The sequence below is a fragment of the Bombina bombina genome, chromosome 8 (genome assembly GCF_027579735.1).
Source record: "Bombina bombina isolate aBomBom1 chromosome 8, aBomBom1.pri, whole genome shotgun sequence".
Taxonomy (NCBI): domain Eukaryota; kingdom Metazoa; phylum Chordata; class Amphibia; order Anura; family Bombinatoridae; genus Bombina; species Bombina bombina.
Genome location: NC_069506.1, coordinates 249,251,451 through 249,277,984, shown reverse-complemented (window position 1 = coordinate 249,277,984; position 26,534 = coordinate 249,251,451). Strand labels below are relative to the sequence as shown.

The 26,534-nt window shown below is 36.3% G+C and overlaps 1 long non-coding RNA gene across 1 annotated transcript; it reads right to left on the bottom strand.

Moving 5' to 3' along the window:
• Positions 1–2,665: 2,665 nt before the first annotated feature.
• Positions 2,666–17,281, bottom strand: LOC128638164 (uncharacterized). Its single transcript, XR_008399053.1, has 3 exons — positions 17,227–17,281; positions 9,380–9,436; positions 2,666–2,779 (listed from the first exon to the last, which is right to left on the bottom strand). It is a non-coding gene; the product is annotated as an uncharacterized LOC128638164 (long non-coding RNA).
• Between the last annotated feature and the right edge of the window lie 9,253 nt (positions 17,282–26,534).

Here is a 26,534-nt window from a genome sequence, read left to right as displayed (position 1 = left end):
GACTTGAAGGAGGATTTGAGGGTTTGACTGATTTTTTGGAGGAGTTTAATGGGGGGTTGATGATTCAGGAGGTGGTCTGGTCTGGCGACAGCTTGAGCCTGTTCACAGATGCTTCGAGGCTCATGGTTTTGGTGCATATCTGCAAGGAAAGTGGTGTGCTGAAGATGGGCAGATTCAGGCTTAACCAATAATCTGACATTCTTGTTGTGGCCCTTTTTGTGTGGTCCCACCTTTTGAGGGACAACAGAGTCAGCTTCTATTTTGATAACTTGGGGTGGAGTTGGCAATCAATGTCTGCGCAATAACATTTCATTCAGAGTGTTGGAATGTCTGCGCAATAACATTTCATTCAGAGCTGTTCATGTGCCGGAAAGATTGAATGTAATTGCTGACTCTATGTCCCATTTCCGGTGGGATCAGTTTGGCATGGTGGCTCCTGACATGAACGTGGCAGGGATATTCTGCAAGTGGCAGCTCTGGCTTTTCTATTTCAGTTACTGGTGTGGGAGGACTTGACTAAGGTGTTTTAGTCAGGATGGGGATCAGAGGGCTCTGCAGAGGCAGAGTGCAAATGGATGAGAGGAGACCATTTACCTTTGCTGTTTTGCAAGGAGTTGTGGGTTGTTTGAAGGGTTAATGTTTTTCAAGGTTTGAGGAAATACTATTTAAAACAGCTTTTGTTTTGGCAATTTTGGGGGCATTTAGGGTAGGAACAGGAGGGATCACAAGAGCCTAAACACGAGAGCGGTAGTTTTGAGAGGCGGAGTGGTGGAGCTGGGGTTAAAAAGGACCAAAACAGATCAGGTGGGAAAAGGAGTTTTGGTTTGTTTGCATGAGATGGGGGGAGGGTTTGTTGCCCAGTAGCTTCAGTGTGGGAGTTCCTAAGTATTCACCCAAGGGTAGATGGTTCCCTTCTTATTCACAAGGGTGGTTCAGTATTGTCTCACTTCCAATTTATAGCGGTTTTGTGTAAAGCGTTAGGGTCGCTTGGATTGGGGGGACTTGAATTTGGGACCCACAGCTTTAGAATTGGAGTGACGACTGAGGCGGCGGGATTGGGGCTAGACACATCAATGATTAAGAGAATTGGTATGTGAAAGTCATTTTGGGGGCATGTGAGGCCAGGCTTGGCTATGTAACACTGTTTTATTTTTTCTTGGCAGGTCCAGTGAGATGTTAGCTGATTGGGCACTCATATCTACTGGGCCTGGAAAGCTGCCCCGGTCAAAGAAGACTGTGCTCAACTGGGATTGTCAAGGGATCGGGTACTGTTAAAATAGTTTGGATGAGGGGTATAAAATGGGAACAGCTAGTTGGAAAGGTAGTAGAGTATGCCAGACTTTTTTCCCCACCAGAAATCCTGGTGATTCATGCAGGGGGGAACGATCTGGGGTTTATGTACCAGAAGGACTTGGTGGACAGAATAAAGGGAGGTTTGAATAGGTTACGGCATCTATTCCCAGAGAATGAGAGTTGGTTAGTATAGAGGTCAGCTTGGGATATTGGGAGGTTGGAGGCTTCCAGACAGAAGATTAATATGATGGTGAGTAGTTATGTGAGACATTTGGGTGGTTTGGGTCTCAGACATGTTGAGTTTAAGGGTGATTCAGGGGAAGTGTTTTTATCTTAAGGATGGGGTCCATTTGAACAAAACGGGTTTTCATCTCTTCAATTGCACGTTACAAGAGGGAATTGAAAAGGCCTTGGCTTTGTGTGGTGGTTCTCACCCAAGAGGAGAGTGGTTGCGGGGTGCTTGCTCGGATTGTTAGAGGCTTAAGCCTGTAATGATATGGCTAGTACCTCCTGTTTGGGCAACAGGGAGGAGGGATTAATGTTGATAGCCCCTCCCCTGAGTTTGGTAGGGCTTGTGAATAGATATGTGCATGATCGAAAAATTTGTTTCGGTTCGGATCGATTCAGAGTTTTTCGAATTTTGTTTTGGATCGATTCGAATTTGGAAAACTTCAAATTAATAAGTTTCGGATTCGTTTCGGATTCTTAACAATTCGTCTGGATTCGGTTCGGAAATTCGGAATTTCGGTATGTGTGCTGTGTATTAGACTAGTATTATGTACTGTATATTAGGTGTAACCCATAGCAGAGTGATATAACCTAATATACTGTACAATACTAGTGTAATCCATGGCCATCCGAATTTACCGAATAAATCCGAACTTATTCGGATTTATTCGGTAAATTGGGCAGTATTTTAATTCGGAAATTCGGTTCGATCCGAATCTCCGATTTTGCCGAATTTTCCGAATTTCCGAATCGATCCGAAACGAATTGCACATATCTACTTGTGAATTCAAAGAAGGGCAAGCAATGTGATTGGTTTATAAGTAAATGTTGAAATGTTAACCTGTTATGTTACTAAAGAAGATGCAGCCTTTTCATTCCCAAAAAATGGTGTGAAGTATCTTTTATGGGTTGGGTGTTTTGGGGAGTGATGACTTGAAAATGTAGGGTCATGGTAGTTCCGCTACTGGCTGCCCAATCACTGTGATGTTGGACACACAGGTTCTTGTATGGGAACAGCATTTTGTTAATTAAAATAAATACTAATGCACTTTTTTAATTTCACATTTTATATCACAAATATCACAATTTTGAAATTGTAAATGGTTGTTTTCATTCAATATGTTATTATCAATTGTACTTGAAAATTGATCAATCTATTTTATTTGAATGCTTAAAACTCATTTGCATTATTTTGATAGATGTCTTGATCTTCTTTATTATCAGGTTCTGTCACAGAAAGTTGGTGAATGTTTGTTTCCTGTAAATTAGAAAAACCCCCACAGATAATAATATTAATATTGCTGAAGCAGAAACAATAAATAATGTAGGTGTCAATTACAATTCCAAAACTTATTTGATTTTATTGTTCAACAAAAAAATATTTTTAATTTGTTTCCTTACTAAAAAAAAAAGTTATACTTTACTAATGTTGGGTCAAGAAAAACAAAAAAACATATTTTTTATTAGCTTTAGTTTTTGAGATACACTACTTGTGCATTAGTAATATAGTCATAGTATAAAACAATATTACAACAAACTGATATTTTCTTGATACAACATAAATGAAAGTCATTTTCATTCAATCAATCACAAATGACAACACAAAAAAGAAAAAAAAGAAAAGTAATTGAAAGCACTTTCTGAAATAGTTGCCTATTCATGGGAGCACCTTAGGAGTTAGCATACAAGAAATAACTGTCATTTATATGATTTGTGAGCTCTCTACAAATAATTAGGATTGCAAAAGACATTAAATGCCTTTTTTTTTATTTAACCATCCACATAGATTCACAGTGTATTGCAGCAAATATGAGGTGCCCAGTATTTGTACTGATCTCCTACCTGGATGGCAAAAAATGGCTTTAGGCTGCCTTCACGAGTGGAGTAATTTGGAATTTTTGGGCAAAATATCACCATTTCTAAAATTAATTACCATTTTATGAACATTTAAAAATGGACATAAAACCTAGATCTTTCTTTCATGATTCAGATAGAACATCTATTTTAAACTTTCCAATTTACTTCTATTTTCATTTTTTTTTTTCTTGTTATCCTTTGTTGAAAAGCAGGAAAGTTAGTTCAAGAGTGTGCATGTGTCTACAATACTCTATGGCAGCAGTTTTGTAACACTGATAAACTTTAGCAAGAACACTAGATGACAGCACTATTCCCTGTCATTTTGTGCTCCAGACGTGCATGCTACCTATCTAGATATCTGTTCAACAAAGAATAAAATGAGAATGAAGCATATTTGATAAAATAAGTAAATTAGAAACTTTTTTTAAAATTATATTCTCTATCTGAATCATTATGGAAATTGTTTCATGTCCCTTTAATATACTTGAATCAAAACATATCTCTCCCGTCTCTCCCCTAAGCTATATATATTTAAGTCATTTAACCTTTCCTAGCAAATTTTTCAGTCATTTACGATTTCAGTAGCCGCCGTTTAAACAGATTACAAAGTATTTATATCATTCTGGAGATATGAAGTATATCAGTGCAACAGTAACAACTTTCTACAGAAGCATTTTCACTAATAGAAATATATATATATATATAAAAAAAGTCTATTCAAAGCTGAAATACACTCATACACATGTTAGTTTTGATCATTATGTTACATTAAATGTTATATACTTTACTCAAAGTATTTTAAACTAATAGCCACCAACCAGCAAGTAGGCTATCCAGGGTGCTGAACCAAAAATTAGCAGGCTTCTAGTCTTTCAGTCCTGCTTTTTAAACAAAGATACCAAGAGAACGAAGGAAATATTGATAATAGGGAGGTAAATTAGAAAGTTGCTTTAAATTGCCATGCTCTATCTGAATCATAAAAGAAAAAAAATTTGGTTTAGTGTCCCTTTCAGAATTGGTAAAAAGGTAATGCCCACAGCACACGAATTAAGTTCCTCTCTTTATTATGATACATCAAGCAACGTTATGGGGGTCTCTTGACCCTTATCATGCTTGTAATAATGTGTAGCAAATCAGTTTTTAAACATTCAAATTCGCCACCCAACCACATTTGCTCATTTTATTTTGTTACTGTATAACCAAAAGAGTACAGTACCAAAAATAAAATGAGCAACTGTAACATCAGTCAAATAGAATTTTATGATATAATGACATTTTTTGGGACCAGTAAGAATGGCAGTAGAACCACAAGTTTTGTGTGTTGCGCAAATTTGAATGTTTTAAAAAGCTGATTGTAACACATTATTGCAAGCATGAATAAGGGGTCAAGAGACCCGAAACGTTGCTTGATGTCTGTATCATAATAAAGAGAGGAAAACTTAATTCAGTGATGGTGGACATTACCTTTTTAACTATTGTGATTGGGGATTTTGGCAGAGTCCCTGTCTTCACCTTGCACCTGACACTCTGAATGGCTGCTGTTTGGTGATCCCTTTAAGAATGTTCAGCTCATATTCATATGCTTTTTTGTTTTACTATTACACAGTTACAGTTCTAAAAATGTGAATATATATTAAATGTTCATCAAAAAGGTCATTTCTGACTTTAATTAAAGGGATGGTAAACTCCCTGATCTATTGAATTTAATATTGTTATGTTGGCATTTGATTCAGTTTACACACTCCAAATCATGTTATCGTATCTATATAAAAACACATACAAATCTTTCTCTAATAGCTCCGTCTAATGCCGTCTTTTATCCTTCCCCCTAGTGACGTCACATTGATCGTATTATAATACTGAACCAATAAGTAAGCCTGTCGCCAGACAGGCTTTACTTCTATGCAACTCCAATTTTACGCAAGCGCAGTAATTGCATTCTCTCGCAGCATACGGTCAACCAATCAGTAGCCTCAAAAAGCGACAATGAATTTGCGCATTCATTGTTTATTCAGCGGCATGTATATATGTATGAATTAGGTAATTATTAGTTATTAATATTAGTATGCTCGTTTTAGAAGGGACCGATCGCTCGCACTATCTATCCACTACAAATGTTACTTTCGACTAACGCAAACTCAATGTTTACTTGATATACGTAATTTTCTCAAATGCGCATCGTGTTAAAATCACAGAATCGGGAGCGCTCAAATTGTCGGAGATGTAAAGAGGGTGGAGAATAGGTAAGACTGGAGTGTATTACAGACAGTAAATTAGAGGGGCGGAGCGAGGCAGCGCAACAACGGATTTATTAAAAACAAAAATTTGGATAATAATGCATAAACACTTTGAAAATGGATATTGTGTTCTTATATTTTATTAATAAAGAATCTAATTATCTGCAACTTGTGGCAATAGCGGAGTTTACCATCACTTTAAGGGCCTAATTTTAAAATTTCGACAGAAAAGTTCCACTTACATACGCGCAAGAATAATGCTTGTTAATCATCCCTGTTGGATTTGACAGTGATGATTTAACGCCACCTACTTAGATTGCTAGGGCTCCAAAGCTGCAATTGCAGCTTGATAATGAGGCCTTTTGCATTTATATGTTCAGGCATGTTAATTATAAATGAATCCCTTTTAGATCGTTAATCCCTTTTAGATCCAGCAATCATTTTACACCTTTATTCCCAATTGTTTTTCATATATTAAATACTTTTGGTAACTTCTACCCTCCCTGCTGAACGTATTTTACCTTAATCCTTATACATAGGGTGACCATATTGCCGCTTTAAAAAGGAACACATATGAAAAATACATACTGTATGTCAGGGCTGTTTAAAGAAATGTTTTGAATAATGGTCCGTTATAAGAACCCTAACATATGTATTTTGCATGTGCCCCTTTTTAAAGCGGCAATATGGTCACCCTACTTATACATCTGTAATTTCTCAATTATATTAGACACCCCTTAAACACGCTTGAGTCACAACTAACATTAAAGGAATATGAATCTCAAAATGTTTATTCCATGATTCAGACAGATCATACAATTTTAAAAAAGTTTCAATTTACTCCTATTATCAAATTCGCTTTGTTCTCATGGTATTCTTTGTTGAAGAGTTGCCTAGGTAGGTGTGGGGAGTATTACATGGCAGGAAATAGTGCTGCAATCTAATGCTCTTGCAAATGGATAACATTTTCACAAAACTGCAGCCATATAGTGGTTAAGACATGTGCATGCTCCTGAGCGTATGTCTCTACTCTTCAACAAAAGATACCAAGTGAATTAATAATATTTGATAATAGAAGTTATTCATTTGTTTAAAATTGCATGTTCTATCTGAATCATGAAAGGAAACTTTTGGGTTTCATATCCCTTTAAAAGGACACGGGGCGTAAACTGACCTCACTGGGCCCAAATCAAAGGCCCCCCATTAAAACACAATGTGGCTGTTTGCAGTCAACAGAAGCTGAGCCAACAACCATATGGGAGAAAAAGGGTGCTTCTTCTCTGTGACTGAGTCATCCTTCCCTCTTTGGTTATTTCACACCAGAGAATATGCATTTATGAACAACTTTCTTTGAAAGCACTGGTTTTCAAACCACTCCTCAGGCCTCCCCACATTTTGTGGTTATCTGAACTGGAGCACAGTTGAAATAATCAGCTGATTAGTAAGTATGATTATTTTACCTGCTCTCATCCAAGGTAATCCTTAAAACCTGGCCTGTTGTGGAGGCCTGATGACAGGTTTGAAAACCAGTGTTGTATAGTTATGGTAGCATTTTATTCCATAGAACAACACTGTGGCAGCCATCTTGGAGACCATGTCCTTGTAATGGCAAATCCATACACTTTCTAATATTGTGTTTCATTTTGCAGGTTGGCCTAAGAGGGGCCAAATATGATGCAGATAGGGCCCAGGCTCGACCCTCCATAGCAACATCACTAATGACTGCAGGGCCAGGTGGCTCCCCTGGATGTGTTGGTAAAGTCTCAGTTGAGACCTCTGAGACCCTTGTAGTTATGCAGTTATCTAGTTATGAAAGGACATTAAACACCTATTGCTTTGTGCAACATTTGCACTTGTACTACCCTCCCTTGAGGCCAAAATTGCAAAATATGTAACCTGAAAATGCAGTTGAAAACCTAGGTTACAGATTTGAGGCTTTTTTAAAAGGGACAGTGTAGTCAAAACTAAACTTTCATGATTCAGATAGGGCATGCAATTTTAAACTTTCCAATTACTTTTATCATCAAATTTGCTTTATTCCTTGGTGGTATTTTTGAAAAGCTAAACCTAGGTAGGCTCAAACTGATTTCTAAGCCGTTGAAAACCGCCTATTAGCTCAGAGCATTTTGAAAGTTTTTCACAGTTAAACAGTGTTGGTTCATGTGTGTCATATAGATAACATTGTGCTCACTCCTGTGAAGTTATTTAGGAGTCTTCACTGATTGACTACACTGCATGTCTGTCAAAAGCACTTAAGGAGGCTGTCTGCAGAGGCTTAGATACAAGGTAATCACAGAGGTAAAAAGCATATTAATATTACTGTGTTGGTTATGCAAAAACGGGGGAATGGGTAATAAAGGGATTATCTATCTTTTTAAATAAGAAAATTTTTGGTGTAGACTGTCCCCCCCCTTTAAGGAATATTAGCTAAAACACCAAAGCAAAAGTTAATGTTTAATGTCACTTTAAAAATGATACTCCTCATAAAATATTTAATCATGCATAATTATAAAAAACTTTGAAATCCCCACTTTCATTATTCATTTTGGTATTTTTCTACTATTTTATTTAAAATCACATTATTTCTACTCTCCATAGACAGGATCACATTCCATTAATGCAGAGCTATATTTTGTACAGTGATTGGCCGATAAGTGCAGGAGGTTGGTTTATATCTGTCCATAATTAATCACAGCAATTGAGAAGATAAACAACAGGCAATAGGCTTTTCAAGGAGTGTCTGAGATTGTTAAACAATACAATGTGCTGATTAAAGGGACATGAAACCCATATTTTTTCTTTCATGATTCAGATAGAACATGCTTTTTAAAGTAACTTTCTAATTTACTCCTATTATCAAAGTTTCTTCATTCTCTTAAAGGGACATGAAACCAATTTTTTTTTTCTTTCATGATTCAGACTGAGAATACACTTTTTAACAACTTTCCAATTTACTTCTATTATCAAATTTGATTCATTTTCGTGTTATTCTTTGTAGAAAAGATATCAAGATAGGTAGCCTGCACATGCCTGAAGCCCTATATGACAGGAAATAGTGCTGCCATCTAGTGCTCTTGCTAATGTATTACATTGTGGCAAACTGTTGGCCATGTAGTGCTGCAGACACGTGCACACTCCTATACTTGCCTTCCTACTTTTTAACAAAAGGATAACACATTTTGATATAGAAGTACATTGAAAGATGTTTAAAATTGTATGTTCTATCTTAATCATGAAAGAAAAAAAGGGTTTTATGTCCCTTTAAGCTTAGGAGCCAGCCATTTTTGGTTCAGGCACCTGGGTAGCGCTTGCTGATTGGTGGAATGCTCTATTTAAATTGTTAAAAAAATGGGTTTCATATCATTAACTTCTCATGCATAATTTAAAAAAAAAATAATAATCACTCCTTACAGAATCTTTAACTGACGCAGCATTCTTTCCAATTTAAGCTCTTTTCTTAAAGTTCATTTTGCTAGAACGCTACACAGAATGTTTGTTCTCAAACACTTGGCACACCTCTTTGCCCTTTTATGATTTCCTGGCACAGCGCTTAAGCAATAAGTTCTATTCTTCCAATAGCATTTCCTACTCTTTCATTACCTCCTCAACAATACAAAAACAATGCCATATAATACTGTGAAACACTACTATGGAATGCTTAGAAAATGGTGATGTATTATTATTATTACTATTATTATTATTATTATTATTATTATTATTATTATTTTAATAAATAATAACAAACACAGACCTTATTAATTTACCTCCATATTTTCATAGTCTTCAGAACTGTGTCTCTTTGAAGAATTAGCATTTGAGTCCTATGTTATGTTTGCAAACAGGGAAAAAAAAAACATATTTTTTTTATTAATGGCTCTTTTTGTCAGATATTCTAAGAGTGACTAGACATCATTAGTTGCAATAATGACTTCGATATGTAAATAAGGTAACTAGATACCATGTTAAAAGCATTAATATGACCGCTTAGGATTCATAGAGAGAATAAATACTGTGGGAAAAAGTTGTGAAGTACCGAGTAATGAATTTTACAACATTGAGTATTATTTACGTTTCTATTACATATAAAATTGTGTGGTCGTCTTGGATTGGGAACAGCTTGACATTGGTCCTGGAGTTCTTAAACTGATACACGAAAATGTGTAACTTGAAAGAATCAATAAAGCCTAAATATTTATTAATATTATAATTATATATATATATAGATGCTCAAAAAACAAAGTATTGCAGTATGCAGTGATACCTTTTTTATTGACTAACACGGATACTCCAATCTTCACTATATATATATATATATATATATATATATATATATATATATATATTCAACAAAGTAGAATACATTTCTAAAATATTAGAACAAAAAGACTATCTTAGCCAGCACTGATTATGAATAAAAATGTATAACTAATTCCCAGTAAGAACAATGGTCACCCCCGGAGGGGCTAACAAAATATATTTACTACAATGTCATGCAATCAAAGTAAAATTTTATTAAAGCAAAAAACTGCAACAATAAGCAGAGGATATTTGGACCGGTAAATACAGAAATATAATTACATGGAAAACCATCCCGGGAAGTTAGTTGACAACAAACTGTCCTGAGATGTAGCCTTGTGGGCTCACTAATAGCCTTTGCTTGTTAGAAAATGTGCACAAAATCCCCACCCAGGGAATAAACTGTAGTTATTCAAGAGCCGGGCATGCCATAATTATAATATCCACAATGGAATCAATGAGGGAACTATTGTCTTCCTGAGGCACCCTGTTTGTTGCAATATATCTCACAAGAGTGGTGTGTCCCAGTGTATTTAGAAGAGCAATCCACGGATCCCTGTATCAGATATTAACATCATACCTGACCCATCCTTAGATGGTCCGTAATAATCCTCATAAACCGTAATACAGTTCCGGTGCTACCAAAACCAAGCTTCGGTTTATACAGCTTCACAGCTTCAACGGGTGTACACACTCACCTATAGAGTTGAATTCCTCCAAATTAAACAAACACAGGGGCCGAATAGCTACCACCTCAAAGTTGTTCCAAAGTACCAACTGCCAGTATTACGCGGGGGTGCAGCTGCAACCCCCTCTTCAGTAGAACTCTGATACGCGCGTTTCACCTGCACTGCAAACTTTTACTCAGGATTCATCTGGCCTGTATAGTCCATAGTAATTGGTCAAGCCTATGTATTCACTTCATTCTCTATGACATATATGGTGAAATAACTTTATTTAGATATATTGTTGCAGCAGTATTTTGCGACTAAGTCATTCGTCTTATCAAAATAAAAATCTTCAATATGAAGGACATAGTGTATTTTTTACTCCACTATTCAAGTTTAGACAATAATAATTCAATTTTATTACCTATTATATTAATTTAATTATGGCAGGCTTAAAAGGGACACTGAACCCACATTTTTTATTCTGTGATTCAGATAGAGCATGTAATTTTAAGCAACTTTCTAATTTACTCCTATTATCAATTTTTCTTCATTCTCTTGGTATCTTTATTGAAATGCAAAAATGTAAGTTTAGATGCCGGCCCATTTTTGGTGAACAACCTGGGTTGTTCTTGCTGATTGGTGGGATAAATTCATCCACCAATGAACAAGGGCTTCCAGGGTTCTGAATCAAACAAATAGCTTAGATCCCTTCTTTTTCAAATAAAGATAGCAAGAGAACAAAAAAAAATGATAATAGGAGTAAATTAGAAAGTTGCTTAAAATTGCATGCTCTATCTGAATCATGAAAGAAAAAATTTGGGTTCAGTGTCCCTTTAAGTATAAATAAAGGTATAATGTATATATACACATTAACGACTCATAGAGCTATTTAATTCTCCAAAAAGGGGGGGGGGGACTTATATCAATATACTCAGACAGACTCATCAATTATATTAAAACAAACATTTATCATACTCCATTAGTGTTACTACTTAGTAAAGAAAATACTTGAACGGGTTCAGGGAGGAATTTTATCCATTATTGTATAACACTTTATAACTTAGAACCAGTAAAAATAGTTACCTGCAAGTAAAAAACGGACTAATCTATTATTATATTTGTTACCATTTGCTAGTATATGTGGAAGAAATTACTTTTTCAGTTTTTAAATTTTCAAAGAAAAGGTGCATAAATAATTGTCCAAAATATATATGGGTTTCATTCATGATCTTGCATGAAATCATCTTGAAATAAAGTTATCGCCGTATTAACTCGATATTTACAGCTTATCAAAATCTACCCGTTTTTTTTACTTCTCAGTAAAAAACTACCAATTGAAATTCTGGCCATTAGGCGGCCTGTCCGATCTACGTCACCCGCCTACTATTTAAATAGCGCATGGCGCTACTGTCTTACTCTCCATCTGGACTCTAAGGCGCGCTCCCGTTTCACGCGGGCGTAAGAGCTTGCAGTCGTTAGTACTTAGGCTAAAGACAATTATTTGATTAACGCATGCGCATTGGTGAGTGGATGGAATAGTATTGCATGTGCAGTAGTAGTTTACATCGGCATTTTGCGCATGCGCAATAGTTACGGTTCATTGTGCACTCGCTTGGGAGATGCGTATAGAGCGCGTGGGACCGCTCTATACGTAATAGCGGAAAAAGCCTGGGATTAGAGGTGGGGAGGAGTTTGCACAAAAACAGTAGCAGATTACTATATTTAAAAAAAATATAAATTCATAAAACATATTAAAATAAACTTAGCGATCTGCTTATTCTGTTAGTAATGGATGCATTTAGGTGTTCAAATCATGAAAACTTAACCTTCACTTTAAGTTAAAAATCCATCTGCATTCCTTTTGCAATAATAACCTATCAAATTTTTCCAGAACCATGAATTTTAATTGATTTTTATTACTCTCATGAAAGATTTTAAAGTGACGTGCCACACTGCTGTTTCAATTTAATTTTTAATATCTCTCTTATGTTCCTTAATGCGTTCTTTTAGCTCCCTATATGTTTTATGTAATACATAGGACAATTACAGAATACTATATAAATTATTCCTTCTGATTTACAGTTTATCTTACCAACAATATTATGAATCTTGCCCCATTTGTTCACAAAATGGGCTCCTTGTTGCATATTCCTACATACTGAGCATTTCTGCATTTTGTATTACCATCTTTCAAAGTTATTTTTCTCAGCCAGTTTTGTCTTCCTTTCTGTTAAAATGGCTTGATACCAATTTTATTTTAAATTTGGTGCCTTCCTTGGAGTCATGAGCGGTCTATCTCTACTATTAATTTAATATCAGTATCCAAAGTTAAGACATCCCAATGTTTATGCATAATTGCTCTGATATCATTCCATTTATTGTTGTATTGACTAATAAATCTTATTGCAGGTTCTAGGGTTTTTAGTTTATCTGTATTTAACATCTCTTGTTTGTTGCATGGCTGACCAATACGCCTTTTTCAGATTGGTTTGAGAGTAAACCCTACTGACAAACCTTTCTTTCAATTGTTTTGCTTCAGATTTAAAATGGATAATTGAAAGCAATTTTGCCTATGTCTTAGATATTGTCCCTTTGGATATTATTTATTAGGGATTGTGGGTGGTGGCTATCTGCCATCAGGAGGGCATTGCCAGCTGTAGGTTTCCTATAGGTGCTAGTCATTAGTTTGTTGTTTCTAATATTGATTGATAAGTCCAAAAATTATATTGTATTTCTACTCCAAGTGTAAGTAAATTTTAAATTTAAATCATTTTTATTGAGATTTTTCATAAAGACATCTTATTCATCTACATATCCTTGCCATACAGTAAAGATGTAATTGATGATTCCTTAACCAGGGATCAATGCTTTTACCGTAAATGTAATCATTATCAAATATATCATCTTTCTCCCATTTTCCAAGGTACAAGCACAACAGGTCCCCATTGCCGTCCCTAGTATCTGTTTGTAATATTTATTGTCAAACATGAAAAAATTAGGCTCCAAAATGAACAACAATAACGTTTCCACAAATTCTGTGTGTTCATTATATTTGGGTCCTCTCTGTTTAAGGAATTCAACTGATGCTTGTACCCCTTTGTGATGAGGAATCGAGGAGTAAAGGGCCTCCACATCGATGGCAACCAGTAGCGTATTTTCAGTCACTGATATACCATCAATCTTTCTCAGAGTATCTTGAGTGTCTTTTATATTTGATGCCAATGTCACAAGAAAAGGTCTTAAACAATAATCAACATAAACTGAAATACCTTCAGTGAGGCTACTTTGACCAGAAATAATAGGTGTACCAGGTGGTGGGACCTTATTTTTATGTAATTTGGGTATTGGATAAAATGTGTGGGAGTTTTTGGGTACTTAGTTGTTAAAAAATCCAGGTTTTTTTTATTTAAAATACCTCTTTCAAATGCCTTTTCCAATATGTCATCTATCTGATTCTTATATTCATCTGTGGGATCTCATTTTAATAATTTATATTGTTTAGGATCAGCCAATTGTTTTTTACATTCAAAGACATAATCACTTGTGTTAAGAACCACACGATTTGCACCCTTATCTGAGGGTTTAAGTGTAATAGAACCTTCGTCTTTAGGCATTTTATTGCTTTTTTCTGTTTTGCATTCAAATTATCATTAAAGCCTGTCCTAGTGTCCAATTCTAGTATATCTTTCTCAACTAATTTAACAAAATTATGGACACTAGGAACTGCAGATAAAGCTGGTATAAAGGAAGATTTGTTCTCTAAATTTGTGTGACCTATAGCCCAATGTATCCAAATCTGGTTTATTTCTTCACTCATTGATTCCAAATCACAAATAACTACTCTATCATTGAACAACATCCTTAGTTGTATGTTGCAATGTTTTATTAAGGATTAATTTCCTTGCAAAAAGATTAATATCTTTAATTACTGTAAATGTGTCTATATTGTTCACTGGGGCAAAATGTAAGCCCTTTGATAAAACCTCAATTTCTGATTGTGTTTTACTAGATACATTTACCACTTGTTTATAATCTGTATTGGATTTTGGGTCTAAGGGGTGGGGGGTTATTGTTGCTGCTTTCTCAAGGGGTATCTGTTTTTCTCCCCTGTATTTTGTCCTGTGCTTTCTGTCCCCTCTCCTCTTGTTTGCCTTCCTGAGCATCTGCGACTCGAAAAACCACTTCCATAATTTCGCCCCCTTTGATTATTATTAAAATGTAAGCTCTCTTCCCCTGATAATTCCGATTCCGAGCTACTTGTTGATCTAAGGGAGTAATCATATATTTTACCATCTTGATAATCTCCCCAGTCAATTGGAATTTACCTTTTTTTTCTATACTTTATATTTTCATGCATTTTTCTAATTTCCATTTTATTCAGATCCATAAGCTTTTTATGTTCCTCCTTATTTTCCCAATTTTTTAGATTTTGTTCTAATATCTCTAAATCCTCCTTAATTTTAATCTAACATTAGGTCCATTCAGCCTAGAAAACATTTACTAGCATAATCCTCCCATTTCTTTCTAAAATTTTCTGTTAGGGGATCATTTAAATTAGCCCCTGGTGTTTTTTTAATGTGAAGACCCCTTGGGTTCATTTTGGTCTCTAAATATTTTTCTAAGATGGAAATTTCCCACTTTAATTGTTGTTCCTTAATTAATTTTAGTTTGTAATCTTTAAAACATTTATATATATTATCATTACCACCTTGTTCTGTTTGTGTTTTAGTAACTTTCACCTATTTTTGAGGGTATAGAGAATGTATCATTCATATTGTATATTATAGAAAAATCCCTATCTGAAGTCGGGATTAACAGATTTATAAAGAAAAAGAGAGAAACTCACAGCACCAACTGTTAATAAAAATACAATCAACTTCAATCTGCTGTATGTCAATATGTAGCAGACTGAAGGTGCCAGGCGATAGTAAAAAAATAATTATATTCAACAAAGGAGAATGCAGTTCTAAAATATTAGAAACAAAAGACTATCTTAGTCAGTACTGATTATGAATAAAAATTTATAAATAATTCCCAGTAAGAACAATGGTCACCCAGGAGGGGCTAACAAAATATATTTAACACAATGTCATGCAATTAAAGTAAAATTTATTAAAGCAAAAAACCACAACAATAAGGAGAGGATATTTGAACTGGTCAATACAGAAATATAATTATATGGAAAACCATCCCGGGAGGTTAGTTAACAACAAACTGTCCTGAGATGTAGCCCTGTGGTGCGGGTTAAATGTACGTAGTGGAGTTCTACTGAAGAGGGGGTTGCAGCTGCACCCCCGCGTATACTGTCAGTTGGTACTTTGAGGTGGTAGCTATTCGGCCCCTGTGTTCATTTAATTTGGAGGAAATCAACTCTATAGGTGAGTGTGTACACCCGTTGAAGCTGTGAAGCTGTATAAACCGAAGCTTTGTGTTGGTAGCACCGGAACTGTATTACGGTTTATGAGGATTATCACTGACCATCTAAGGATGGGTCAGGTATGATGTTAATATCTGATACGGGGATCCGTGAAATGCTCGTCTAAATACACTGGGACACACCACTCTTGTGAGATATAGTGCAACAAACAGGGTGCCTCAGGATGACAATAGCTCCCTCATTGATTGCATTGTGGATATTATAATTATGGCATGCCCGGCTCTCTGAATACCTAGAGTTTATTCCCCTGGGTGGGGATTTTCTGCATATTTCCTAATTAGCAAAGACTGTTTGTGAGCCCACAGGGACTCAGGACAGTTTGTTGTTAAAGGGACACTCAGGTCAAATAAAATGTTCATGATTCAGATACAGCATGTCATTTTAAACAACTTTCCAATTTACTTCTATTATCAAATTTGATTCATTCTCGTGTTATTCTTTGTAGAAGAGATATCTAGATAGGTAGCCTGCACATGCCTAAAGCCCTACAAGACAGGAAATAGTGCTGCCATCTAGTGCTCTTGCTAATGTATTACATTGTTGCAAAACTGTTGCCATATAGTGCTGCAGACACGTGCACACTCCTATACTTGAATTCCTACTTTTCAACAAAGGATAACACATTTTGATAATAGAAGTACATTGGAAAGGTGTTTAAAATTGTATGTTCTATCTTAATCATGAAAGAAAAAAAGGGTTTTATGTCCCTTTAAGCTTAGGAGCCAGCCATTTTTGGTTTAGCACCTGGGTAGCGCTTGCTGATTGGTGCAATGCTCTATTTGAATTGTTAAAAAAAAATGGGTTTCATATCCATTTAACTTCTGATGCATAATTTAAAAATAATAATCACTCCTTACAGAATCTTTAACTGACACAGCATTCTTGTCCAATTTCAGCTCTTTTCCTAAAATTCATTTTGCTAGAACACTACACAGAATGTTTGTTCTCAAACACTTGGCACACTCTTTGCCCTTTTATGATTTCCTGGCACAGCGCTTAAGCAATAAGTTCTATTCTTCCAATAGCATTTCCTACTCTTTCATTACCTCCTCATTAATACAAAAACAATGCATATAATACTGTGAAACACTACTATGGAATGCCTTAGAAAATGGTGATGTATTATTATTATTACTATTATTATTATTATTATTATTATTATTATTATTTTAAAAAATAATGACAAACACAGATCTTATCAATTTACCTCCATATTTTCATAGTCTTCAGAACTGTGTCTCTTTGAAGAATTAACATTTGAGTCCATTTTTATATTTGCAAACTGGAAAAAAAAAGACATATTACTTTTTTATTAATGGCTCTTTTTGTCAGATATTCTAAGAGTGACTAGACATCATTAGTTGCAATAATGACTTCAATATTTAAATAAGGTAACTAGATACCATGTTAAAAGCATTAATATGACCGCTTAGGATTCATAGAAGAGAATAATACTGTGGGACAAAGTTTTGTAGTATTGAGTAATGAATTTTACAACCTTGAGTATTATTTACAATCAGCCAGATTACGAGTTTTGAGCACTATAGGGAAATTAACGACCGCAACATTTTCGGCGTTATGTCACCCCCCCATAGCGCTGGTATTGCAGTTTTAGAAAAAGCAGGCTTGTGCAGGCGATATGGTTGCATTGAGCTCCATACCGCACACAAAACAAGCGCTGCTGTTACGTGCTCATGCACAATTTCCACATAGACATCAATGGGGAGAGCCGGCAAAAAAAAAGCCTAACACATGCGATCGCTGAATGAAAAACTTGGTAATGCAGCCCCATTGATGTCTATGGGGAAAAAAGAAAGAATGTTTAAACCTAACACCCTGACATAAACCCTAAGCCTAAACCCCCCTAATCTGCTGCCCCTAACATTGCCGCCCCCTACATTAGTTATTAAAACCTAATTTGCCACCCCCAACATCGCCGCCCCTTACATAAATTCATTAACCCCTAATCTGCTGGCCCTAATATCGCCACCCCTACATAAATGTATTAACCCGTAATCTGCTGGCCCTAACAACGCTGCCACCTACGTACACTTATTAGCCCCTAATCTGCCGCCCCCAATGTCGCCTCCACCTATATAAATTTATTAAACCCTAATCTGCTGGCCCTAATATCGCCGCCACCTACCTACACTTATTAGCCCCTAATCTGCCGCCCCCAATGTCGCCGCCACTATACTAAAGTTATTAACCCCTAACACTATGGCCTCCAACATCACTAACACTACATAAATATATTAACCCTTAAACCTAACCCTAACATAGCCCTAACCCTAACCCTAACACCCCCTAACTTAAATATAATTATAATAAAGCTAAATAAACCTAACAATTATTACCGAAATAATTCCTATTTAAAACTAAATATATACTTACCTGTAAAATAAAACCTAAGCTAGCTACAATATAACTAATAGTTATATTGTAGCTATCTTAGGTTTTATTTTTATTTCACAGGTAAGTTTGTATTTATTTTAACTAGGTAGACTAGTTAGTAAATAGTTATTAACTATTTACTACCTACCTAGTTAAAATAAATACAAAGTTACCTGTAAAATAAAACCTAACCTGCCTTACACTAAAACCTAACATTACAATAAAATAAAATAAATTAAATTAATAAAATACAATTTTCTAAATTACAAAAAATAAATAAACACTAAATTACACAAAATAAAAAACAAAATGATCAAAAATAAAAACAAATTACTCCTAATCTAATAGCCCTATCAAAATAAAAAAGCCCCCCCAAAATAAAAAAACCCTAGCCTACACTAAACTGCCAATAGCCCTTAAAAGGGCCTTTTGCTGGGCATTGCCCCAAATATAACAGGTCTTTACATAGCAATAAAAAATACAAACACCCCCAACAGTAAAACCCACCACCCACCCAACCAAACCCCCCAAATAAAATTCTTGGAACAGCCAATAGAATGTGAGTTCAATCCTATTGGCTGATTGCAACAGCCTATAGGAGTTTTCCCCTTTAATTCCTATTGGCTGATAGAATTATTTCAGCCAATAGGAATGTAAGGGACCCCATCTTTGATGACGTTACTTAAAGGTAAACTTCAGTTTACGGCGGCGACCGTAAGAAGAGGATGCTCCGCCCCGGATGGATGAAGATAGAAGATGCCGTCTGGATGAAGACTTCTGGCCGCTTGGATGAGGACTTCGCCGGCTGGATGAAGATCAAAGAGGCCACCTGGATAAAGACTTCTTCCCGCTTGGATGAGGACTTCGCCAGCTGGATGAGGATGGATTTCCGGACTTCGAAAACTGTAAGTGGATCATTGGGGGTTAGTGTTAGGTTTTTTTAAGGGTTTTTTGAGTGGGTTTTATTTTTAGCTTAGGGTGTGGGCACTTTTTAAAAGAGCTGAATGCCCTTTTAAGGGCAAAGCAAAAGAGCTAAATGCCCCTTTAAGGGCAATGCCCATCCAAATGCCCTTTTCAGGGCAATGGTTAGCTTAGGTTTATTTAGATAGATTTTTATTTGGGGGGTTTGGTTGTGTGGGTGGTGGGTTTTACTTTTGGGGGGTGTATGTATTTTTTATTGCTATTTAAAAGAGCTGTTATCTTTGTGGCAATGCCCCACAAAAGGCGCTTTTAAGGGCTATTGGCAGTTTAGTGTAGGCTAAGGTTTTTTTTATTTTGGGGGGGCTTTTTCATTTTGATAGGGCTATTAGATTAGGAGTAATTCATTTTTATTTTTTAAAATTTTGTTTTTAATTTTGTGTAATTTAGTGTTTATTTTTTTGTAATTTAGAAAATTGTATTTTATTAATTTAATTTATTTAATTTTATTTTAATGTTAGGTTTTAGTGTAAGGCAGGTTAAGTTTTATTATACAGGTAACTTTGTATTTATTTTAACTAGGTAGCTAGTAAATAGTTAATAACTATTTACTAACTTCTACCTAGTTAAAATAAATACAAACTTACATGTGAAATAAAAATAACACCTAAGATAGCTACAATATAACTATTAGTTATTTTATAGCTAGCTTAGGTTTTATTTTACAGGTATGTATTTATTTTTAAATAGGAATTATTTAGGTAATAATTGTAAGTTTTTTATTTATATTTATATTTATTTTAATTATGTTTAAGTTAGGGGGTGTTAGGGTTAGACTATATTTTGTCTTTAACACAAGTTAAAAACACATTTAAAATAAAAAATGTCCTTTATTGAAATCATTGGATCCCAAATGCAAATTCACAGGAATTATTTTGAGCCTCAAAGCTCTTATTGATGCCAGCATATTTTTATATAAAATTAATTCTATAAACCCTAGGGATTGCCAAATATTCACCTTATTGAACCAACATCACCATCTAGTGGCCATAGATAATATTACTTAAAAACAAGAAACAACTAACCTACAGGTAGAGTTTGTGCGTTCGTCTTTTAGCACTGAAAAAATGTTAATTTCAGCATTAAAACAGCACCGCAGCCATTACAAGTCTTCTCAGTATAGTTGTAATGCAAGCCTTTTAGCATGTAATGCAACGTCAGTCCCGCACTCGTGAAAATGACGTTTTTTCATGGGACTTCCATAGCGCCGGTATTACAGGTTGTCCGTTCAGGCTAAAAAGCTTGTGTTACACCCTATACCGACAAGATCCATACTGCCATCTGAGAGCAGTAGTTATGAGTTTTATGTTGCATAAAACTCATAACTAAAGTCTTACAAAGTACACTAAACACCCATAAACTACCTATTAACCCCTAAACCGAGATCCTCCCACATCGCAAATACTATATTAAACTTATTAACCCCTAATCTGCCGCTCCCGACATCACCACCACTAATAAAAAAAATGTAACCCCTATTCCGCAGCTCCCCAACATCATCACCACTATTATAAAGTTATTAACCCCTAAACCTCCGCACTCCCCCATCACAAACACTATTTAAATATTATTAACCCCTAATCTGCCATCTGCCCACATTGCCCCCACTATACTAAAGTTATTAACCCCTAAACCGCAAGCCAGTATAATAAACCTATCGACCCCTAAACCGCAAGCCTCCCACAATGGAATATACTAAACTAAACTATTAACCCCTAAACCTAACGCCCCCTAACTTTATATTAAAATTACAATTTCCCTATCTTAAATTAAATTAAAACTTACCTGTCAAATTAAAAAAAATAAGTTTAAACTAACAATTAAACTAATATAACTATTAAACTAAAATTAAACTAATTACCAATTAAAGAAAACTAAAATACACATTTAAAAAATCCTAGCACTACTATAAAAATTACAAAGTATCTAATTACAAAAAGTAAAAAATACTAAATTACAAAAAATAACAAACACTAAATTACGAAAAATAACAAACGAAATTATCAAAAATAAAAAAGAAATACACCTAATCTAATAGTCCTATAAAAATAAAAAAGCCTCCCCCCCCCAAAAAAACCTAGCTTACAATAAACTACCAATAGCCCTTAAAAGGGCCTTTTGTAGGTAATTGGCCTAAGTTAAACAGCTCTTTTACCTGTTAAAAAATACAAAGATCCCCCCCACCAGTAAAACCCAACCAACCCTCCAAAATAAAAAAAAAAACTAACTCTAACAAAAACTAAAGCTTCCTATTGCCCTGAAAAGGGCATATTTATGGGCATTCCCTTAAAAGGGCATTTAGCTCTTTTGCATTTCCCTGAAAAGGGCATTTAGCTCTTTTAAGAAATGCCCAACCCCTTATCTAAAAAAAAAAAAAAAAAACTTAAAAAAACTTAACACTAACCCCTCTTTAGGTACTCACAGTTGCTGAAGTCCCGCTTGAAGGATCTTCATCCCAGCGGCTCCATCTTCATCCAGGCGGATCCATCTTCATCCAGGCGGCATCTTCTATCGTCATCCCGGCGGCGTCTTGTATCTTCATCCCGGCGGCGCAGAGCGTGTCCATCCTGAAGACATCCGGCGTGGCGCATCCTCTTCATACGGTCGCTGCCGTACACTGAATTTTCAATGCAAGGGAGCCGTTTCAAAATGGCGTCTCTTGCATTCCTATTGGCTGATTTGATTTTGGAAATTCAAATCTGCCAATAGGAAGAGAGCTAGTGAAATCCTATTGGCTGTTAATTATAGATTAGGGGTGTTTTTGTGGGTGTTTTTTTTTTAAAAAAAAAAAAAAAAGGTTATTAGGATAGGAATCATTTTTATTGTTTTGGATAATTTCGTTTGTTATTTTTTGTAATGGTAGGTTTTTTATTTTTTGTAATTTTAGTGTTTTTTATTTTTTGTAATGGTAGGATTTTTTTTTTTTTTTTAAATGGTAGGTTTTTTATTTTGTAATGTTAAGTTTTAATGTAAGGCAGCTTAGGTTTTCACAGGTAAGTTTGTATGTATTTTAACTAGGTAGTTAGTAAATAGTTAATATATATATTTACTAACTAGTCTACCTAGTTAAAATAAATACAAACTTACCTGTGAAATAAAAATAAAACCTAAGCTTAGGTTTTATTTTACAGGTAAGTATGTATTTAGTTTTAAATAGGTATTATATAGTTAATAATTGTAACTTTTATTTAGGTCTATTTTTATTATGTTAAAGTTAGGTTTAGGGTTACGGTTTGGGTTAGGGTTAGGTTTAGGGTTAGGTTTAGGAGTTAATAGTTTAATGTAGGTTGTTGCGATGTGGGGGGCTGTCGGTTTAGGGGTTAATAGATTTATTTAGTGGTAGTGATGTGGGAGGCCAGAGGTTTAGGGGTTAATAGCTTTATTTAGTGGCGGCGATGTCGGGTAGCGGCGGAATAGGGGTTAATAGATTTATTATAGTGTGGGCAATGTTGGGGTACAGGGGAATAGGGGTTAATAGCTTTAGTATAGTGGTGGCGATATTGGAAGCGGCAGATTAGGGGTTAATAACTTTATTTCGGTGGCAGCGATATTGGGAGCAGCAGATTAGGGGTTAATAACTGTATGTAGGTGTCAACGATGTCAGGGGCAGCGGATTAGGGGTGTTTAGACTTGGGGTTTATGTTTTCCCCATAGACATCAATGGGGTTGCGTTACGGAGCTTTTCATTTCGGGATTGCAGGTGTTAGGTTGTTCTCTAACCCGCTCTCCCCATTGATGTCTATGGGGAAAGCGTGCATGAACATGTCAAAAGAGCTGTCTGCAGCTCACTAAGGGCATCACGTGATTACATGTGTGTGTACAAATCTGCAGGTCCACTGTCAACTGCATTCCTGCACCGTGCCTTACTCTGGCTCACTCACTAACATTTTTGGGAAAGCCGAAGCCGTACGCCAGTCCCACTGGCCCTGAGCCACCTCCCCATGTCATGATGTAACAGACAGTGGACACGTATTATACAAATAGCCGCACCGCACACTACCGTGTGCTTCAGCTGCCTTGACCCCAGGGCCGTATTTAATATTGATTGGACCCTGAGCAAATATTTTCTTGGGCCCTCCCTATTCTGTCACATTGTATTGTCTGTGAGATACATTAAACCATAGATAAATAGGCATCATCATTAAAGTGACCGAAAACACCTTGTAGATCAAAAAAAAAAAAAATCTGTAGTCTTCAGTCTTCAATATAATAACATATCAGTACATCATTAGAACAGTTTAACACCTTATTTTGTAGCAAGTGTTTTTTCAATGGGCAAACTCTAACTACTGTTTTCAGCGTAAAACAGTGATGATCCAATCAGCAGTGATGATCCAATTAGCAGTGCAAGTTGTGCAACTCAGATGGGGATTGAATAAGCAATATTTCTTGCTCTGGACCAGCAGTGCTCTGCGAGTCCCAAATAGTATTTCTACTGTGTGTTTAACCCCTTTGCGGGGAGTTAAATGCACAGTAGAGTAGTCTTTTGCATGCAAAAGAGAGATTCAACAAACTCAAAGCCCACTGTAGCAGTCAAAAAGTTAAACTTGTATAAGAATTTGTTTAAAACTGTATGAAGTAAGTTCTTGGTTGACATTGATTAGCCAGTGATTTTGTCAAAACAATGTTATTTTGTCCTTTGCCTGTACAACTCTGTTTATAATAAATGGGTCTATGGGGCATATTTAAAGATCGCTGCTCCATAACCTGTCCTCCTGCTCTGAGGCGGCGGACAGAAATCAACCCAATCGAATATGATCGGGTTGATTGACACCCCCTGCTAGCGGAGCGTATGCTGTCGTCATTTATCGATGTGCAGCGTACATGATCTGCAATATCGGATCATGTCCGCTTGCAGCATCATAAATAGGCCCCTATTTATGCTTTAATTTTAACATTTTTGTATCCACCTGTATACCATTGGTGCATAACAGCTGAATGATAAGTGCAATAAAAGGACTGCAGCAAGAGAATTTCAAGTGAAGCTATTTAACATAAATAATATAATCATATATCTCACGTCTGCCACCTGCAGTTACCCTCTGCTGGGAACTGGGAGAGAACGGAACATTTCAACTTCAGCATCCTGACCAGCAAATTCAGTTATTGAAGTGTGTTGCTATCAGAGAACTACACCAGCAACTACTGGTGACACTGGGCTGAACCAACTGATGAACTGGGACGTAGCATGACTTGAAATTAGACCACGCCCACTAACAGCATCACAGCACTAAAGAATGTCTTGTGACGTCATTGTGGGCATGCGGTAGTCAGTTGTAATTCAGCCGCCTGCACTTGTTGAAAATGTGTATGTGTATGACACCTCACCTGCTTGACCTATCCCGGTGATACTGGGGACTGGGGTGGGTGGCAACCCTACTGTGATGCAGATCGCACGGCTGGGAAAACTATTTGTGGGCTCAAGGGGTAGCTGCTTTGGGCCCCACAACAAAGATTAGGGCCAGCGCAGCTGCCCGGCATTAAGACAGCCTGCCCCTGTTGACCCACACATGTTACAACTGAGTGTGTCACAGTGTCTACAGTCACATTTCGTGGAACATGTTCGGGGCTAAGGTAACTGACGGCCCAACAGCTGCTGCACCACCGTATTAAAACACAACATCATGTCACATTGTCAGTCATAATAAATACAATTAAGACCCACAATGTAGGCGGGGCTAAGGTAACCGGTGGCCCATTGGACATATGCTGGTATGCCCTGTGGCTAGTCTGGACCTGATCTAAGCCCCTACAGACTGACCCATATCACACTGCTTTTTACAATCTTGTATTTTAGCCAATCAGTGTTGGTTCTTGCATAACCATTAGCATTCTCCACGGGAGTGAGCACAATGTTATCTATTTGGCACACATAGACTAGCACTGCCTGGCTGTTGTGTAAGATGCAAAAAGCTAATAAAAAGTACTGAGATAAGGGACAATCTGCAGGGGCTTAGAAACAGAAAAAGGCAATCGTAAAGGTTAGAAAGAATATTAATATAACAATATACCAATATAATTGTGTGGCTTAAACTGCAATACAATTGTAGCCAAAAGATTGAATGTTTAACCAATAGAATCAGGGAAGTAATCATCCAATAGGAACACAAGAAAGGGTGTAAATATTCGGTAACCTGGAAGGGAAATTTATATCCTTGAAAAAGCGTAATCTAAACATGTGTCAGATATATAGAGCTAAATTACAAGTGGAGCGCTAATTTATCATGCACATGTAAATGGACAAATTCGCCCATTCATGAGCGCACAATAAATAACCAGCTATTTCAAGTGGCTGGTTAATGCTACCGTGCAATTAGCGTTTCAAAAATTAACCAGAGGTCAAACTTCTGGTTAATTTTTAAAATATCTCCCAATTACTCTCAAAATAAAGTTCTTTTCCCCCCTTTTTTATTTAAATAAAATTACAGCACCATTTTAAAATAAAAAAAAGAACTGCACTAAGCAGTGTTAAGGGGTTAAAGTGAGCGGGTGTGGAGTGTTAGAAAAAAACGGCACTGAATAGTGCCTTTACATAGCGGTCTATGGGGTCTGTATGTTCCCTTTAAATATATTGGTATATGATTATATACATATATATTTATGCGTTAATATGTGTATACACACATATTAACAAATAAATATTGATATCGCTGCACAACTTCGGTGCACTAAGTTCTCTGCTGTGTCTGACGGCATGAGAATGAGGCTCCAATTGGAGCCTATGAGGCATATTTAAGAAATGTCTTGCGGACCTGATCCGACAGTGCGGATCAGGTACGCAAGACCTCGCTGAATGCAGAGAGCAATACGCTCTCCACATTTAACATTGCACCAGCAGCTCACAAGAGCTGCTGGTGCAATGCCGCCCCCTGCAGACTCGCTGCCAATGGGCTGCCAGCAGGGGGTCTCAATCAACCCGATCGTACTCAATCGGGTTGAATTGTTGTGATTCTTGTCCGCCTGCTCAGAGCAGGCGGACAGGGTTATGGGCAGCGGTCTTTGTGACCGCTGCTTCATAACTGCTGTTTCTGGCGAGTCTGAAGACTCACCAGAAACACGGGCCATCAAGCTCCTTTCGGAGCTTGATAGATAGCCCCCTTAGGATGCATGTTCTCATGAGTGCAAAGATTTTGAGGTCGCGTT